Here is a 21167-nt window from a genome sequence, read left to right as displayed (position 1 = left end):
CCCCACTCTACGCCATGCCACTCTACATCACTCTGCTTCACTCTACAACACTCTACTCAACGCCATTCCACGCCACACTATGCCATTCTACGCCTCTCTAATTTCTCTACTCTATGCCACTCTACACTATGCCACTCCTCCCCTCTCCAGGCCCTTTTACTCTATGTTAATCTTCTCTAGACTACTCTACGCCACTCTATGCCACTCCAGTCTACGCGACTCCAGACAATGCCACTCCACTCTACACCACACCACTCTATGCCACTTGACTCTATGCCTCCCTACTCTATGCCACACCAGTCTATGCACTCTACTACATGCCACTCCACTCTATGCCACTGCACTCTCTGCTACTCTACCCTACACCACTCTTCCCTACGCCACTCCATGTCACACTATGGCACTCCTCTCCACTCTATGCTACTTTACGCCACTCCACCCTATGCCACTCTACTCCATTCTCCTCTACGTCACTCTCCTTTACGCCATGCCATTGACTTTTAGCCATGCTGAAGTGCAGCCACGCTACTAAACAACATGACTAAAAGACATTGACAAAGCCACTAGCTCTCATATTGGCGGGACCTATGCTTGTTTACATTACTGTGGCAACCCTGCCTGAAGCACTGAGGTGGTCACTGCTCATAATCTTGTATATATTGTGGCCACTAATGTAATCTTGCCTGATGTGACAATACTAATAATATTAGTTGCTTGGGATGATTTTCATTGAACATAAGTAGCACTTATTACAGAAAAGGTGGGAGACTGGTGACATTGAGAACTGGTATTTTGTAAGTCCAAAAACACAATGACCTACATTTACTAAGAAATCATGCAATGCAACCGAGAAAGTAAAGTTCCTGTGCTGCATTGTTTGAATGGGAGAGATCATAACAGCAACATTTCCACTAAGATGTGCACTGTTCGACTCTCTTTCTGCACTGGCCCTTTATCCTGCCATACACCAATGCAGACACCCTTGCACCGTAGTGCAAGGGTATCTGTTTTGTGGTAAGCATAGTTTTTTTACAGGAAGGAGTCCCTTCCAGTCTATGCTTTAAAGCCTTTCCCTATTTGTGGGTGTGCTGCAGAACACAGCACACATGCAAACAGGTAAAAACAAGCAGAAATTAATACATTTCTCTTCATTTCGCATGCTACTAGTAAGCTTAAATGTTGGCGCAAACCCCTATCTACAAATTTTTGGAGATAGGGATTTGTGTCAAAAACCCTGCACCATCCATAGATCCCCCCCTTATACGCAAAGTAATGGAAGACAGCGCCTTGTGTAGCTATGCGTTACTTTTGATTACAATCTAATGCAAACTGCGAAATGCATTGGATTGTAAATATCAACACAACATTTTGCATCGGGTTTGCATTAAAAAGGTAACGCGAATAAAAGTCCTGGTAAATCTGGGCTAATGTGTTTGACCACCCACTATCACCATTAATGGGGAGACCTAAGAAAGGAATGATGCTAGTACACTGCAGGTGGAAACTTAACAGAACAAGATGGGTACTGGGTACCAATAGAGAAATGACAGATGAGGAATGGATAACTTTACACTTATAGCTAGCAAGTGTCCCGAAATGCACACATAAAACATAACTATCTCATTCTCACCTACCTGTCACCTAAAAGACTATATGATGAATGCACCAGAGTGTCCGACAGTGGTCCCAGATGCAGCTGGGTTTTTAGACATGAAATGGGAAAGTCTGGCTCTTAATGTTGGGAAGAGGCGTTGCAAGATTCATCAAGTCTTGCAGGCAGACATTTCACTAACACCCCAATTACATGCTTTTTAGGGCTGATGATTACACCAAAAATGAAAAAGCTAAATTGTAAATTTGGCAACCTGATATTTGTACATACTAAGAGACGATAGGAATGAACAGGCGGTCTCCACTACCACAGAAAATTACTACTTGGAAGTCTGGCTAGTTAAACTGGGAAGCAGCTGAAAAGGAAGCGATGATAAAGCACGTAAGAGTGGGAAGGGGTAGAATTTCTCAGTGGGATACAGCACATTTGGCTTGCATCTGAGGCCCTCGTTACCAGTGGCCTGATAAAGTCCTATATCTGTTGTAACTCCTGTTATGGTACATATTGAAGTAATGGGTTTTTCAGTCTTTGTGATAAAACCTGGGTCCTCCACATAAATCTCAGCATGTCGGTCCAGCCGATATTTATTGGGATGAAAAATGCACTGTGAATATCAGGACATCCGCATGTTATGCCCCATTTTATGGACAAAACTCATAATGAGCAATACATATAGCACACAATAAATGTTGTAAACTATGTTATGTATTTTTAGCGCTTACGATAATTATCGCACATAAAATTGGGGGACTCTTAATGAGGGCCGTAGTCTGATCTAAGAGCTCGCCCGAGTGAAGTAGCGGCTCTAGATGGAGATTCAGATGGATCCCAAGTTGTTAGGGATGTACTGTAACTACTGTGCCCAGAGACGACCATGAAGATCATTGCACTTGGCCCAAGATCACTAGAGATTGAAAATACCTATAATAGGAAAGAAGACAACGTACTGAGGAATCAGCCAATGTATATACTGAAGACTGGAAGAAACTGTCATGCAACCTAAGATCCTATGTGCTTGAGTGTAAAGGACAAAAGTAGCCCCCAAATCAAATGTTTGAACAAATAAATGTAAAGTATGTGATCCATGTTTTATGTCGCCAGAGTTGATATGTTTTCACATGATGACACTTAGTAAGAGCTAATCAATGTTTAGCACTAATATATAAGTGTTGGCTGTGCCTTTGTTAATCAAACAACAACAAAAATAGCGACTGATGCAGCGTTGGGCCAATTCTCTTACCACTGGTTGTAGGGAGGACTTATTTTTCGCCGACAAAGAGGTAAAGGGAGTTAACATAAAATTCAATTAACAGTGCAACCCATTTGGCTACACAATAAGGACCAGGAATCAGTGACAATGGTTAAGAAGGTTTGTTACAAATTAACAGTCAGGTTAAGGTAAACAAATCTTAGTACTGTTCTATAAAGGTACAAAATAACAACTAAAAAACCCAACCTACTAAAGTCGTTTAGGCGTACCAACAGAAGGCAAACAAGAAGTTCAGTCACAGCAATACAAAAGATCAATTGCAGAATCTGATGCTCAGAGAAGAGTTTCTGGTCCTCTCTTCTATACACGAGTAAAGTCCAGAGTCATCTAAGTTAAAGTCCAAACTAAGGAGGATGGTTTTATAACCTAACAGGATCTAAAAAAACAGAGAATTGCAGAAAAATAGGAAAATACTGGGTAGGGCGGGAAGGTGTCAGCATTTCAGAAGTTCGGTCAAGAGTCTTCCTGGGATGGGGGAATATGTGTTAGCCTAAGCCATACTCAGCAGAGAATCAAGAGGGATAAATATAGAGGTCTAAACCTCTAAGCGTCCAAAGGAAAGAAGCTGTGAATATCAGTTATTTCCACTAAATCCTTCAAAGAAACACCACTCTGTTCGCATCAGTAGGGGCTCCATTCTCCTTTCCATTCTCACGTTGTGAGCAGAAACATGAGTGCTTTCTCCTAGGATGAACATGGGAACGGTATTGTCCTTGAGTAGCCGTGGCTCATTGTTAAATTACTAAATGGACACTTTCAGTTGCCATTCTGGCTTTCCATGTTCCTTGTCAAAGTCCTTTTCTCAGGCTCTCTCTATCGGTAGTACAGCATTGTCTCTATTCTCAAGCTAACAACCCATGTGAATGTACCTGCAAGGAAAGAACACGCAAGCAAAAAATGAAAAATAATACTTTATGCAAGAAGAAATACAGGCCTAACAATGTAAAGTTTAGCGTATTAAATCAATAGTGCCCATTTAATATGCATGTGTACATTTAACCACAACTGAATAAAACTGTCAGTACATTAGATTCATGTTAAATTTCATAAAGGCAAAATAACTTTTGAATACACATCTCTAATTGTGACTAGGAACAACATAATCAATGCAAATGTGAATCATTAGTGCAAACATTACATAAAACGTTTTCGTCTCTAGGTAAACATATTTAAATAGTATGAGGATGGTTTATTCATCAGGTCTCTAAAAAGTATTACATTTAATACAGTTAAGGCATACAGTGTATACATGAGTCTCTAATCCTACAGTGAATGCACTTTAATAGTGATGTCAAGTACAACACTTTACATTAATAACTTTAGGGCACACAAGGAATATGTGCTGGGTGCATGTATATATATTGCATATTTGTGACATGTAAGAGTGTAGTAAAATTTACGTTACTCCAATCTCCCCTCTGATAGCAAATCAAGCCATCACATCAAGATAAGAATCTTTTTATCAGATGGATAAATCTCATTCTCATCCAGGGGATACTCATCAATAGTCATAATCTATGAATAATCCCCGCCCACGTGCGGGATCCCAGAGCATATAGAAAATACATATATATACATATATATGCATATGTGAAAACATATACATGCAGCCTAAAATGTTTCAAACATGGCAAAAATGCTGAAATTACATAGGTTTGCATTGTAGTACCCCTAGCCCATTAGGAAACAAGCATTGGCATAGCCAATAGGTCTCGCCTTTGGGACCTTATAAGTGTTTAGCCATGCAACAGTTGATGTTGTTGCACCAAGCATATTGTGCTGGATAACAAAACACTTTCAAGGTCCCAATGGCGAGACATATTGCCTATGCCAATGCTTGTTTGTATTGTTCAAAATAAGAATTCCAACAGAATTCAATGGACAGTACCAGTAAGCAAAACCGGGTCAATGAAGCAATTTGTAAAAAAAATATTTTTTTCCATTGCAAATTAGGAGATTTCCAAAAACCTAGCAACTAGGACTGCTAGAATTTTGAGGGAAATAGTTAACTTGCATCATCGTACTATGCATTGCTTACGACGCATGGTTATGGCATCTCTCAGCAATTCATAGGACTTAACAGAGCAAACGAAACTGTGGGTATCTTCTGTATTATTTATTTGGCATTCGCGATGTTTTGACGAGAAAATTGTGAATTAAAGAAAAATAATTATTTGTAATAAAAAATGTACCCCTAGAGGGCACTAAAGTAAAAGAATTGTGAATTGCAAACTAGACATAAATTCTGTTTCTCTGAGCTGCAGTGATCGGGGTTTAATTTTGAAACGTGCAATTTACGTCAAATGATGTGTGTTCTCACATATTTAAAAGTGTTTTTAATTGTATAACAAAACCTCCAGTTCCGTGAACGTAAGTGAGTCTATAACAGTACATCATAAATCCACAATTAACAGCAATAAAAAAAGCGGCCAACTGACAAGTGATGTGTTTTCAAGATAACATTTTCCATTCCTTATGATCGTTCTCAAACCGAGCCCGTATTAAAGTAAATTGCTGCAAAGCACTCAAACAAGATTTGTGCCGCTACTTTTGTTACCTTCCCGTGGGCAGGGGCGCAGTTTAGTCAGTGAGAATCAGGGGGCTACATCTCAAATTCCCTAACTAAACAAGCATTGGTTGCACGCGCCTCACACTCAAAGTAAAATAAGCAGTAGTGGTTAAACAACGAGGCATTTGTGAATCAGTGGGTTACTGAGTTCCATTCCAAACCGATCTGCCAAATATTTCCTGGGATAGACAAAACAAGTTGATTTGTGAGTGCCCGAAAGGCAGGAAAACAGGATCAAACATCAAAGCGGCGAAAGTGAAAGTAATCGAGCAGAGCATCAAAGGGCTGGGTGAGAAGGGAGGGGGGAATGCAAGAGTCAAAGCGGCTAAAGTGAAAGAAAGCTATAGAGAAGGGAGGGGGGAGTGGGAGCAGCTGTGCACGTGCATGTGATCGTGCACTCAAGGTTTAGGCCAGCCAAAAGACTGTGGGTAGCACTTTGAAAATCCCACATATAAAATGTCTCTTCGAGCCTTTGGCTCAGCGAGACCTAAAAAGGAAGCACTAAACCAATTGTCTCACAACAATGCTTTATTGCCATAAAGCAAACTTGTGATTGTAGGCATTTGCCAGTAGGCTGCAGCAGAGTATCAAGAAACAAAGAAAACTGACACCTTGCCTTTAAGGCATTAGAGTAGGGGGACCGTGCCTTTAAGACCTGTAGGAGACCCCCTGCTCCCATGATGCACCACAGGTTACAGTTAGGTCAGTTCTTTTTTTCCGGCTCCTTCTATCCTGGAGCTTGAGCCCTTCAGTTTTTTGACTGAAAGTGACTTTTCTTCAGATTTTCTCAGAAAATTCGACATTTTCTGACTCCTTAAAGACTATTCTGCTGGTCTTTTGATTTAATTCTAATTTTTTCCAGTCAGAATGCCTGCCTTATTCAGGAAATGCCCTTCCTGTGGCAATAAGATGGCACTGGCAGATCCACACTCAGTGTGTATTGTATGTCTTCCATCCTCACACAATCCTGACCAGTGCCCCAACTGCCAGAAATTTTCCAGGCGCACTCTACGCGATAGAGAGTGCATAAAGCTTCATGCCCAGCTGGAGAAGGAAAGAAGCCGTCATGGAGGCGACCATGGACCCTTCTAACCTCCCTCTTCAGCCAAAACACACCGAAAACGGCGACATACCACCTCTCCTGAGCCCAGGAAGAAGAAAGTTCCAGGAGATTCGCCGTCGACGTTGAAGTCGTCGTTGAAAAGACCCAGGCATTCTTCGGCGTCAAGAGACGAAACATCATCTCGACGTCGAGATTTCTCCGCCGCATGCAAGTAAGTCGGCGTCGAGGCACAGCACTTCGGGCTCGAAGGCTGTTGGTCCTATGAGACCCGGAAAGTCTCCGTCGACGTCGAGGCTTCCGTCGACGTCGAGACACTCTCCGCCACCCTCGAGGGGGTCGGCCTCGAGAGTTACGACGGCGAACATCTCGCCGCAAGTGGGCTTGTCGACGTTGAGAGCTTCGTCGAAGACCCATCACTCGACGTCAAGAAGATCGACGCAGACCCGACGTCATGGGAGGTCGACGTTGAGATCACCAGCCCGACAGCGAAGGACAACGTCGAGATCGCCAGGCCGGCGTCGAAAGTCGACGTCGAGGTCTCCAGATCGCCGTAGGCGATCGACGTCGAGGCCACCGGCGAGAGCGGAACAGCATTCCAAGAGCAGATCCCCTCGATCGACGCCGATGGTGACACAAACTTCATCGACGTCGAGGCATTCGACGTCGAGGGATAAAACGACAGCAGCCACAGAAGAGACCCCGCGTAAAGTGATGTCCAGGTCCAGATCGTCATCTGGGGACTAGTCATCATCCCCTGGACTGCATATCGTGCAAATCTCTCCGGATAAATCTCCTAAAGCTACAAGATATGGTCTCTCGCCTCGCCGGCTGGAAATTTTGGGCACAGGTGACTGCAGAAGTCCGGGCTTGGACTACTCTTGCACGTATTCACCCTCTTGAATCTCACCGCGGAGAAGCAAGTCTCCTTCCAGGAGACCAAGATCGCCTTCCACATGCCAATCACGGTCCAGAGATCGTCCGTCTCCTCCCAGAAGACAAAAATCACCTTCTAGACGCCGATCAAGGTCCAGGGTTCATCACAGCGATCGTCCCCACAAAAGACGACGCGCCAGATCACCCGCACTGTCTTCCTCCACCAGGTCCTCGGTCCAGGACTATTCTCCGACCTTTTCCTCGACTCCTCCATCTCGGGTGTCTCTCATCAATGACATCGCTACCTTCTGCGATGTCCTGGGTAGGGGTACGCAGAAACTAAACATCACATTGCACACCCCTGTGGTTCCCACATCGATCATATTTGACACCTTACACCATCGCACAGCTCCCAGACCTCTGCTTCCTTTGGTGCCAGGACTCTTGGGACCAGCTATGGCCACATTTCTTACCCCTGCTACGGTAGGCTCCGTGCCTTCCAGGATCGCCAAAAAATATAAGGCCACAGGCGAGGATCCCTTATTCCTCAGAGCTGATTCACCAGCGGACTCAGTCATTGTGGCGGCTGCCATGAGGTCGCACTCAGCGTCAGTGTCATCTTCAGTCCCCCCAGAGAAGGACAGTAAACAGATGGACTCCTATGGCAGGTGAATGCGCAGTACTTCAGCTTCGTACATGAAAGTTGCAAGTGCCTCAACCCTTCTCGGGCGATATGACCGATCTCTTTGGGACTCTCTCTCTAGGTTCTCTGAAAAGCTTCCTAAAGAGGACCGGCAGGACTTCAACGAGATTCTTCTTGAAGGTGGGCTTGTAGCCAATCAAATCATAAGTGCGGCAGCGGATGTCTCAGATCTCGCCACTCATGGTTACTCCCATGGAGTCTGTTCTCGGCGCTCAGCATGGCTGCGACTGACAGGCCTTAAGCCTGATGCGCAGAAGAAGATTTTAAACCAGCCTTTTAATGGCTCTTCCTTGTTTGGGGCTCACGCCGATGACGAAATGAATAAAATTAAAACAGAAATGGATACCGTCAAGGCTGTTGGGCTGGAAAAGCGCAAAGAATATCGGAAGCGCTTTTATCAGGGTGACAAACGTTCCTTTCAACAGAGGGTTCAAACCCCTCAATGGTCCTCCCAGAATCAACAGAGGCCCCAATTCCAGCAGAGGGGTCGTGGCAGAGGAAGAGCGAACGCCAAGCAGCAGCAGTCCACCTCGAAGCAGCCTCCCAAACAGTGAGGCTTTACTTCCTCCGCGCCTGTTCGCCACTCCGGTAGGAGGGAGTATCATTTTTCACCTGGAAGAGTGGGAAACCATAACAAGAGACAAAAGGGTGCTGAATATTGTCCGGCATGGTTACTTGCTAAGGTTCAAGTCTCCCCCTCCGCAAGTGCCCCCACAATTGAAGCACCTTCCTCGACTTCAAAATCGGCTTTTACAGAACGAAGTAGCTATTCTCCTCTCCAAAAGAGCCATAGAGGAAGTCCCACCACTCCAAAGAAACCAGGGGGTATACTCCCGCTACTTTCAAGTTCAGAAGTGAGGAGCAACCAAAGAGTACAGGCCTATCCTCGATCTGCGCCTGCTGAACAGGTTTATCAGAAGGGAAAAATTCAGAATGCTAGCCTTGCATCAAATCTTTCCGCACCCTCACCAGGGAGACTGGATGTGTGCCATCGACCTACGGGACGCCTACTTCCACATTCCTGTCTCAGTGAAACATCGCAAATTCCTCAGGTTTCAGGTCTCTCGTCACCACTACCAGTACCGAGTGCTTCCGTTCAGCCTCAAATCCGCCCCACGCACATTCTCCAAGTGCATGGCGGTGGTGGCTGCCTTCCTCCGCAAGCGGAAGATTTTCGTCTATCCCTATCTGGACGACTGGCTCCTGAAAAGTTCCACACCTGCGCTGCTCCAGCGCCATCTCTCGTACTGCCTCAACCTGCTGCAGTCCTTGGGGTTGCAAGTCAACTACAAGAAGTCGGTCCTCAACCCCACTCAACGGATACACTATCTGGGTGCCTCCCTGGACTCCACAGAGTCATCAATGCTTCTCAAGTGCAACACTATTCTCGACACTGCACTTCCCACAGCCAGCCAAGTGTCTTCACATCTCAGGTCGATGGCCTCGTGCATTTACATTGTTCCCAATGCACGCCTTCACATGCGGCCTCTACAACAAGCACTCGAAGACCAATGGTCGCAGAGGTCAGGTCGCTGGGAAGATCGTGTCTCTCTCCACCCAGCTGCCAGGGACTCCATCTGATGGTGGATGAAACGTTCTCATCTGCTGCAAGGAGTTCCTTTTCATCAGACGGCTCCAACACAGACAGTGGTCACAGATCCCTCAATGCGGTGCTGGGGTGCTCATATGGGCCAGCTTCAGGTACAAGGTCTCTCGTCCAACACAGAGAGAAGTTATCACATCAACTTCTTGGAGCTACGAGCAGTCCATCTGGCTCTCAAATCCCTGTATCCGTCTCTTCAATCCAGCCATATTCAGATTCAGACAGACAACACAACAACTATGTTCTATCTGAACAAGCAAGGAGGCACCAGGTCACGAGTCCTGTCTCTGGAAGCCCAATCCATTTGGCAGTGGCTGCTGGCGAGAGGCCTTTCAATCATTGCAGTTCACCTGCCAGGAACCCTGAACGTGCAGGCAGACGGCCTCAGCAGAGACTTCGTAGAAGCGCACGACTGGATGCTCAACGAAGACGTCGCCCAGGAGATTTTCCGGCAATGGGGAGTACCGGACATCGATCTGTTCGCAGATGCGGCAAACAAAAAATGCCCCATCTTCGCTGCCAGGTTCTCCCAGCAGGGATCACGGGGGGACGCACTTTTTATCAGCTGGTCGCAGACATTGCTGTACGCCTTTCCTCCTCACCCTCTCATCCCAGCGGTCATACAGATGTTCTACAGGACCAACACAAGGATGATCCTGATAGCACCGGAGTGGCCACGCCAGTGGTGGTACCCGGATCTCCTCCAGCTGTCAGAGGTACCACACCGGAGGTTGCCCTGCCTCCCGAACTTATTGACCAAGAACCAGGGGAGAGTGTTCCATCCCAACCTCCCCTCCCTCCGGTTGACTGCATGGCTCCTGAAGTCATTCAGTACGGACATCTAGATCTTCCGGCTGACTGTATGAACATTCTTCGAGAAGCAAAGAGGCCCTCCACTAGAAAGTCTTATGCCTTCAAGTGGAAGAGGTTTTACATTTGGTGTAGGGATAACGCTCTTGATGCGACTCAAGGTCAAGAGCAAGTGATTCTCCCCTACTTACTGCACTTGGCAAAGTCTGGTCTAAAGTACACCTCTATCAGAGTCCACTTAGTTGCTATCACAGCTTATAGAAAGTCTCCTACCCAGGCTTCATTCTTCCAACTGCCTGTAGTCATAGATTTCCTAGAGGGGCTTAAGAAAGTGTTCCCACCAGTGAGGTCCCCTTCTCCTCCCTGGGAGCTTAACATCGTTCTCTCCAAATTGATGGGTGCTCCTTTTGAGTCTATCCATAAGGCATCTTTGCAGCATTTGACCTGGAAGGCTGCTTTTTTAGTAGCCATCACTTCAGCCCGTGGGTAAGTGAGATTCTGGCCCTGTGTTGCAAGGAGCCTTACACTTTTTTCCACGCCAATAGAGTGGTGCTACGTACTCATCCGAGCTTCCTGCCCAAGGTGGTCTCGGATTTTCACATAAATCAGGTTAACACGTTGCCCACTTTCTTTCCTCAGCCAACCACTCCCCCGGAGAGAGCCTTACATTCTTTAGACCTCCGGAGGGTATTAAAGTTTTACCTTGCTAAAACCCTTTCACTTAGAAAGTCTGACAGGCTCTTTGTCAATTATGGTTTAACAAATACCGGGCTGGCTGCTTCCAAAAGACCTATTTCTAGATGGATTGTTTCCTGTATAGCCTTGTCTTATCAACTACCCCACAAGGTTCTACAGGTCAGACCAAGAGCACACTCTATCAGAGGGAAAGCTTCTACTGCAGGTTTCCTTCACAACGTTCCTATATCTGAAATTTGCAAAGCAGCTACATGGCGCTCGATACATACTTTCACACACCATTACTGCCTAGATTCAGACGCACAGGCCGATGCCCAGGTGGGGCAGGCCTCTTTGAGGAATTTATTTGCATAACTGCTGTTTGAATGTGATTTTACTTTATATTCTATATGCTCTGTTGCTCATCCGCGAGACTTTGGGCATGGGCTTGCTACTCTATTCATAGATTATGACTATTGATGAGTATCCCCTGGATGAGATGGATTAGTTACTTACCTGTAATCCTAGTTCTCATCCAGGGGTATACTCATCAAAGTCATAAGCGACCCACCCACCTCCCCGGACGAGCTTTTTTCTCTTTAAGCTATTGTTTTTTGATTGCAGATCTACTCAGGTGCATGTGCACCGTCAAAAAGAACTGTCACCTGTGATGCATCATGGGAGCAGGGGGTCTCCTACAGGTCTTAAAGGCACGGCCCCCCTACTCTAATGCCTTAAAGGCAAGGTGTCAGTTTTCTTTGTTTCTTGATACTCTGCTGCAGCCTACAGGCAAATGCCTGCAATTACAAGTTTGCTTTATGGCAATAAAGCATTGTTGTGAGACAATTGGTTTAGTGCTTCCTTTTTTCCTTATGGGTTAGGGGCACTACAATGCAAACCTATGTCATTTCAGCATTTTTGCCATGTTTGAAACATTTTAGGCTGCATGTATATGTTTTCACATATGCATATATATGTATATATATGTATTTTCTATATGCTCCGGGATCCCGCACGTGGGCGGGGATTATTCATAGATTATGACTTTGATGAGTATACCCCTGGATGAGAACTAGGATTACAGGTAAGTAACTAATCCTTCTAGTTGTTTTCATCAACTTTCTTCTGTATTCCTCCAGAAACTTCATGTCATCATAGTATTTGCTTTGTCTGTTTTCTTGTTCTGTTTCTGCTCTCTTTCTCTTCATTCATCTTTTCACTTGTGCACGCTTTTATTCCTTATAGATTACAAAGAAAAAGAATCCAAAAAGAGCAATAATTACTAAGGGCTTCAAGATGCTTCCAAAAATTCCACTCCCTAGGTTTGCAAACCATCTGCCTACAGCATAAAATCCATTCCCTATTGCTTCCCATGCACCTGCTGCTTTTAACCATTTCAAATCTCTCTTTAAGTCAGTAATGTTCTTAATGTATTTCTTCAATTTCTTACTTTGTCTGGAATGTAAGTACAACATTGTTTAACTTTTAACATCTCACAGACTCTGACCTCTTTCGCAAGAAGGACGTCTAGTGCAAGTTTATTATGCAAACTCGTGGATCTAATACCAAACATCTCAACATCTATCACTAACAATCCTCCAGCTGTACTTGAAGACAACTTATCAACTACAATGGAAAGCTTTCTAATCTTATGCAAATTCAGCATCACTACTACAGATGGTATTATTGCACCAAGATGTCCCACATGATAGATTTATAGAAAAAGTGTGTCTACAAGTAACATGTTCCATACCATCTCTTGGATCACCTGTAATATGCATGTTTCCCACAAATATAATAAACTACAGGAATAACAGGATCTGCTCCATCAAAATATAATCCCCAATTTCCAAGAACTTCAAAGGTATGATCGCATTCACCGTTTCCCACATGATTTGTGTCTGTTTTGGATTTTCTAATAAACAGCCTTAATTTACCTTTGTGTTGCCAATCTAAGGCTAATTCTGCTAACTGTCCCACTAGCCTATGATCACTTTCTTCTTTAGCCCATTGAGGTACATTTGAATGATTTTCTGCTCTAGCCAATATATCTCTTCATCTGTCTTCTATTGAATCTATTAATGTTTTCTCTACAGCTGTTAAAGAAAAGTTAAATTATGTCTATGTGCATAAGCAGTGTCTAATGTCATGGTAGGTCTGAAGAATTGACCAACCATCTCTGACGTTTTAGCAACAGGATGATGATTCAAGTGCTTCAACACAGGACCATCTGAAAAGGCCAAATCATTATTCAAATAATAATATTGAAAATCACCCTTCCCATAAAATAGAATCAACAATAAACTACAGGTGACTCCATATGTTAAGGGATGATGGTGGTAAGTTATACCATCAGGAACTGAAGCAGATAATCGCATGCATACATAACAATCCCTAGCATCCATAGTGTCAACATATTCATAAAGCAATTTGGAATAAACATTCAATGAATAGTCTCCTCTAGATCCATCTACATGTAAGTCTTTCTCATGAATTGAAGCTAAACTACTCTCGGTAGGAAATGGTATTTGAGGGGCATTTGTAGAACTAAGCTCCTCTACATGAGAAGGATATGTAAGCTCAACATTACAAGAAAAGCAATTTGTTTCAGTGTCACAACAACAAACCCTCCTAAGCATCTACATCTACATCTACCAGTATTAATACTACTAAGCTCTGTGGTTTCTCTGGTGTCAGACCGTTTAGGAGGAAGATAACAGAACATCCTCTTGGTCGGTTTTTACCTGTACAAACAGCAAAACAAAGTTCAAATGTCTTTTCAGTAAAATAGCTACAACAGAACTGAACTTTGTGAGTCTTCCTTAGCCCTACTCTGTGTTCTAACTGACAACCTTATGCTCCTTCAGCAGACTCGGGCCTTGGTACTGTTCTTACTTGCTTCGGCAAAAGCTATTAAGTTCTTTCTAATAAATGTACAGTTCAAATTTACTAATGGTCACATCCAGGATGAATTGACTCAGTCTGGTAAGTGGCAATGCCATTTCAAAACTCAGTTCATCCACAAATTTCAATTCGAGAAGGCTCAATTGAATGCAAATTGTTATAACACAATGTCCAAAATGCTCTCTTGTGTTCATGAACCTACGCAGAACTCCAGAGAAGTCGGGAACCCGAAGCATGGTATTAACTCCCTCAACAACATCTTAGCCACTGTGAGACTTTCCTTTCTCCTGGTCGGGTTAGCTTCCACCCAATGTGAAAATATGCAAACAATGACTAGGATATATCTTAGGCCTTGCTCACGGACATCTCAATAAAGTCCAGTTGCATTCTATTGAAGAGACCTCCTGATCTCCCTATATGACTCAGTGTTACTGCAGTTATCCTGCCTACATTCTACTGATGACACGCAACACATTGGTGACACAATCCTTCAGCCATTAGTCTGAACCTGAGGTTAAACCAGGTCTGCTCTAACAATAGCATCATGGCATCTCTATCTACATGTGCGGGTCCATGACAATGTCTCTCCATTGGAGTAACAAGCTATCTAGTAACACAGGTCTTCCATCTACTGAAATCCAAATGCCATCCTCATCTCTTTTGGCACAGCCGTCTCTAATCCAGCCTTACTGTTCTGCTTTGGACACTTCCTCCTGTAGCCTCTTAACTTCCTCCCAAGTATTGACTGTAGTTATTAACAACAGATTGCAATTTGTCTCACTGTGGTAAATAATTTAATTACCGGGACTTAATTTGATACAGAAACATAATAAAATAGCTCAGTAAATAAGAGGCAGAATCCGTGGTATTAGAGGTTCGGAATGGGCTTTATTCCAATGGTCGATTATAATCGGTTGCTCCAGGTTCCATCACCACGAAGGTTCAGGAAGTGAAGTACATACATTATTGATAATTATTCACTTTTATACAATAGGCATTACAGTGAAGCCAATGCAAGAGGCGTAACAATTGATAGCAAAGATAACATTTCACATGCGTAGCTGAAGGAGGCGTAATTGGGTGTAACAAGGAAAACGTCATTGGTTATGATGTCACATATGAGTGGACCTATGAAATAATTTCGCAATGTCAGCAGAAATACTTGGCAGAGATGCGCGCGCAGCAGTATGACGTGTGATTGACGTGCGACTAGGGGGTGAAGGGGACTTGACATTTAGCTCTACATGTGGCGACAGAAGTCTGGAGGGTCAAGTCAACCTAATCCCCAAATCATATCTAACATCCTATGTTTAAAGAACCATGTTATCCAAAAGAGAGGTCTCTTAGAGTAGAATCTTATTCTATACTGACTATACTGACTGTTAGTGCGTGTACAAGCGTCTAAGTGTCTACACTAGATGCGAGGGCAGGAATCTTCCATAGTAACAGGGCTATGAATTACTTGCATAAAGACAGAGAAGCCGGGCCTTTGCTCGGTAGCTGGAAGAATGTTTACTTAAACTACTAGACAGGAATGCATCGGGCAGGGAACGGAGCAGATAATTTCGAAGGTGAAATACAGTTTCTTGGCAGGCAACAGGCTGATGTCAGGCTTCGTGAGCCGCGCAGGGAATGAGACAAAGTTCATGGTCACAGATGCAGGCTCAGACTGGAGCTTTCAGAGGCAGAAGGCAAGAAGAGCTTGATGACAGAATCGGGGCCTACTTGCCTGGACTGTAAAATGGCATAAGTGAACCATATAAGCCGGTGGCCTTTCATACTTAGGAATGGAATATCCGGCCTATTCATGGCGGATCTGAAAGAGGACATGTTGACGGTGGACGCACATGTGTTTGCGTCTTCATAACTGGAACTGGAGGGAGCATACATGTACTTGTGATTCATACATGAAACCGTTGGGGTCCAAGATAGGGGACATAACTGATCAGAAAAATCCATATTTCCACATTCCCTCCTTGTCCCCTACTTGCCCGTCAAGAGATATCAATCTTCATCAATCCATTGATCTGTTCATATAGCATCATTTGTTCTTCTTTTTTCTTCTGGGACGAATGAAATCTTGGTGATGGGACGCACGATGTGGCACACAGACCACAGATCGCTGGTCCACATTGTAGGCATAGACAGCAACTGAATAGTATGAGAAAGCCAATACCTAGGAAGGATAGGACCTTCCATCCAAAGGTAGATAATACACTCCAAAACCAACCGGACCAAGTCCAGGTGCCTGGATTCTGGTGTATCTGGCTTACAATCTTATGAAGGCGAGTTATGGCTTTATATACAGATGGCGAATTTTCTGGTATGAAAATGCAACAACTTGATCCGATGACCCTACAAGCTCCGCCCCTATCGGCCAGGATGACGTCAAGGACAAGACGATTTTGAAGCACAACAATCCGCATAGCAGACTGCTCTTCTGTTAAATTGCCTAAGGCGGAAATAGTTTCGTTCACTACTGCTTCAAGGGTTCTGGTTAATCTACGTATCAGCTTACTATTAGTAACTGTACCTATATAGGGAAAGAGACCTTTATTGAAATCTGTGTATTTTTCCCATGCTGTTTCAGTGTAATCGACTATCGGGAGATCTCTCCTTACTCTATTATATACTAAATGAGTATTTCTGTGATAATCAGGAGGAGCTAGGAAAACAGGTGGCAAAAGAAATCCAATGTAGCAGGTACCATCCCAATCTAGAGGCAAACGTACATATGCCGTCTGACCACATATAAAATAGGAATGGCGGGAAGCTCTAAATGTAGACTTGCCTTGATCACTAAATTCTACTACAGTGGTACATCTACTATGGCCCATATGTATGGAACCATTCTTTCTTATACATAATTCCCCTTTTACTGGGAATACGGACATGGCGGGCAAGATTGGTGTAGCTTCAGATTCAACGTTCAGGATCATGAGGTTAAGTGTAAAATTACCTAATCCATACACTTCATTTTCTAGATCAGTTCCTGTTCTCTGGGGAAATCCCTCCTTGTTAGGATAGCAGACCTTAAGTAAAACTAAATTCAAATTTCCCCATACCCAGTTATCTTGATAAACTGCAGAATTCGAATCTAGGGAATTGATTAAGCTAAACCATGCTCCACAGGAGCCGTTGTGTGTGAACGGGTATGGAAAGAGAGGTAGAATTCCTTTATAATTCTGATAGGGAGGGAGTCGGCCACATATCCAACAATTTGTAGCATTGCTAACCTGATGGGAATGATGTAACATACTAATAAACGTGTTATTGCGCAGCGCAAATCTATAAGACAACTCAAGCGGAGGTAATTCACTAAAAGAATGTTCAGCAGTAACATTATAAACGTGTCTAAAAATAGGATAATATATGTGCAACAATATACTTGCAGTAATTATCAAAAGACTTAAGGAAAACAAAATTAATAACGTCACTGTACAATGACTACGCAGTGATTTACAGTACGCCTGTCGTTTCAACATTTTTCGGGTGCATTCTCTATTCAGGTCCAAGGGATACATGTCAGAGACAATTCAACCGCTTCACCTCGGAGAGGACTTAAACAATCAAATTGCTTGACTGATTGGACCTGAGTTTTAGTTTATAAAGTTCGGAATTACTCTTTTCAACAAAAGGAAGTTTTGAGTCAATGGGTGAAGACACACGAGGTGTGGTATTCACATCCGCTGGTAGTCCATGAAATTTCTTGATATGACTTGAATGAATCCAGCCTTTCCTGCCCTCGATCTTCACGGCTGTCCTTGTGGTGAGCAAGACCAGCTGCGGCGACTTCCACCTTGGATCCAGCTGAGTCTTTCGATCAAAGTTCCTCACTAGGACCAGGTCGCCTGGAATTACGTCATGGGGCTTCACCTCAGTGTTGTCAGGAAAAGCTGCAGCTACCTGTGAACGACAAGATTGTAGTGCAGACATCAAGGAAGCCAAGTAATCTGTCAGCATATTACAGTCAATATCAGTTATTTTGCGTGGTATAGGCGTCCCCCACATATTTGGTGGTCTGCCGAAGATCACTTCATACGGGGATAGCCCTGTTCGAGAGTGTGCTACCATTCTTGTGTAAAAGAGTGCAACTGGTAACGCTACTACCCAGTCGACACCTTTCTGTCTGCATATTTTGGACAATCTAATTTTCAGGGTCTGATTATGTCTTTCTACGAGACCTGCTGCTTCGGGGTGTCGGACACAGTGGAATTTCCACTGATAGCCTAACAAAAGTGAAACGTGTTTCATTAATTCGGATGAGAACGGCTGGCCGTTATCTGAGTGAACAACACGTGGTAAACCGTATCGTGGGAAGAATTCTCGAACCAACTGTTTGGCAGTAGTCGGGGCCGTGTAATCTGAAACCGGGTATGCCTCCGTCCAACGGGAAAGAGCACAGACAACTACGAGAACATATTTGAATCCTCGACATCGTTCCATCTGGATATAATCCATCTGGAGGACTTCAAAAGGGTGATCAGGAGGCTGAAATCCACCCTGTTCTACGGGAACGCTTTTTCCTGGGTTGAACTGACAACAGATCATACAGGTACGAACTTTTTGTTTGGCTGCAGCTCGTAAATGTTTATTGAACCAAATGTGTTGAATGCTGTCTAGCATAGCTTTTTCTCCTAGATGTGCTGGACTATGTACAGTGTTAATTATAACCTGGACCATTGAATCAGGAAGGAACCACACAGACTTTTCCTTCATCAACCATCCTTGATCCGTTTGGATCCCTCCTAATTCAGTCCATTTCTTTATTTCGTCTGGTGTAGCATGTGTCTGTATATCAATTACGTCAAGAGTAGGGTCTTTAACCGTCATACAATGTGTTGGCGTCGGGACTATTGTCTTTGTCATGTCGGATGTTTGAGTTTGAGCAGTCTGTTTAGCTGTTCTATCAGCTAAATCATTGCCTTGAGAAATGATATCAGTAACTTTCGTATGAGCTTTACATTTCATAATTGATATTGCAGTGGGTAGATGTATCGCATCTAATAAAGCATGAATGAGGGGTCCGTGCTGAATGTGGGCACCGTGAGAAGTTAAATAACCTCTCTCTCGCCACAGCACGCCGAAGTCATGTACAACTCCGAATGCATAACGTGAATCAGTGTATATGTTGACTTTTTTATTTGTGGCTTGAATACAGGCTTGTGTCAGAGCGACGAGCTCTGCTGCTTGAGCGGACAAGGTATTTATGCAATTTGTTTCAATGATTTCAGTGTCTGTTGTGACTGCGTAAGCGGCCACTAGTTCTCCTGTACCTTTTCTCATACATGAACCATCTACATACAACGTCAGGTCTGGGTCTGACAATGGGACATCGGTTAAGTCTTGTCTGGGTTTCGTCGTGATTGTAATAACTTCAATACAGTCATGGGCTAGTGGGTCTGTTCCGATTACAGGTAAAAGTGTGGCAGGATTCAATGTGTTACAACGTCTGATTTCTATATGTGGTTGGAACAATGTTAATTCATACCCTGTAAGTCGCGCTATAGTTAAATGTTGTGTTTGCGTTCGATTCAAAAGAACCTCTACTGTATGTGGTACTTGAACTGTCAATGGATGTCCTAACACTATAGCATCGCTTTGTCTGATTGCTAAAGCTGTCGCTGCCACTGATTTTAGGCACGCAGGCAGAGCCTGAGCTACGGGATCTAATGTACTAGAAAAATAAGCACACGGTTTGTGTGATCCTGCTTGTTCCTGTGTGAGTACTGACAAGGCAGTACCTTCGCGTTCTGTAACAAAAAGTGTAAACTGTTTATTGTAACATGGTGTTGCTAAAACCGGTGCTTGACATAAAGCTTTCTTTAAGCTTTCAAAAGCTTGTGTATGTTCCTGAGTCCAAGGGAGAACAGTCGATGTGGCTGCCTCCTGTGTTGTCAACTGAATGAGTGGTTTTGCTAGAAATGCATACTGAGGGATCCATTGCCTACAATATGAAGTGAGGCCTATGAAAGCCCGTACCTCCTTTTGTGTCTTGGGTATTGGCATGTTAGCTATTAACTGAATGCGGTCGGGTGTAAGCTGCCTTCCCTCCTTGGACAGCGAGTGTCCAAGATAAACAACTCGCTGGACACAGAATTGCAGCTTAGAAGGGGACACCTTGTGCCCCTTTTCGGCTAGAAATTGTAAAACTGTCAGTGATGCTTTCTCACATTCGGGTTCGCTTCTAGCGGTGATCAGCAGATCATCGACATATTGAAGCAAGGCAGTGTTAACTGGCATGTGGATACTGTCGAGTTCTCGTTTCAGTGCTTGGCTATAGATGCTGGGGCTTTCTGTAAATCCTTGAGGTGCGCGTGAGAATTTGAAGCTACGTCCATTTAAACTAAATCCGAACAAATATTGGCTTTCCGGATCTATTGGGACACTGAAAAAGGCATTTTTGAGATCATTTACAGTAAAGAATGTTGCTTCGGAATCAATAGCTGTCAGTAATGACGAGATATCTGGGACCACAGGAAATTGTGGCACAATGCACTTGTTCAATTCGCGCAAATCAATAACCAATCGATATACTGGCGGGGCCTTAGGATCTGTTCGTTTAAGAATCGGAATTACCGGTGAATTACATACATTGGAGTCTGTTTCCACAACTACTCCTTGGGCAATGAGCTCGTCAATGATTTGCAGTAAAGCCACTACAGCATCTGGTGGTAACTTGTATTGCCGCATTCGTGGTAGTACCACTCCTGCCTTTAGTGTAACTCGATATGGTGTAATATTCATGCAACCAACATCAGTAGGGCCTTGTGCCCATAGATGTGTAGGTAAAGTCTGTAGTCGGGGATCCATGTCTCGAGACACATAGTGACCTTTGAAATCACGTAAAAACAATCTTACTCCTTCCGGAGAACAACATATTATAGCTCCTAGAGCTTTCAGTGTTTTTATACCTAACAAGTTTTCTGGACATGATTTAGTAAGCAATAAATCTGTAGTTCTGGTCAAGGGTCCTATCGTAAGTGGAAGAGGCTGTGATACTTCATTAACAATAGGTTTTCCTGAAAAACCAAGGGAAATATTCTGTGAGCCTGAGAGGGGTGCCCCTGGAACTTCACTACGTT

At 43.8% G+C, this 21167-nt stretch overlaps 1 long non-coding RNA gene across 1 annotated transcript in view; it reads right to left on the bottom strand.

Annotated features, from left to right (window-relative positions):
- Nucleotides 1-2171: 2171 nt before the first annotated feature.
- Nucleotides 2172-21167, bottom strand: part of LOC146863936 (uncharacterized) — a 93596-nt gene continuing 74600 nt past the window's right edge. Inside the window, exon 3 of the long non-coding RNA XR_014976588.1 lies at nucleotides 2172-3751. This is a non-coding gene — a long non-coding RNA (uncharacterized LOC146863936). The remainder of the gene's footprint in view (nucleotides 3752-21167) is intronic.

The sequence above is a fragment of the Triturus cristatus genome, chromosome 2_1 (assembly GCF_964204655.1).
Source record: "Triturus cristatus chromosome 2_1, aTriCri1.1, whole genome shotgun sequence".
NCBI lineage: Eukaryota > Metazoa > Chordata > Amphibia > Caudata > Salamandridae > Triturus > Triturus cristatus.
The sequence above is the reverse complement of the archived record's forward strand: the minus strand, read 5'-3'. Positions and strand labels throughout refer to the sequence as shown.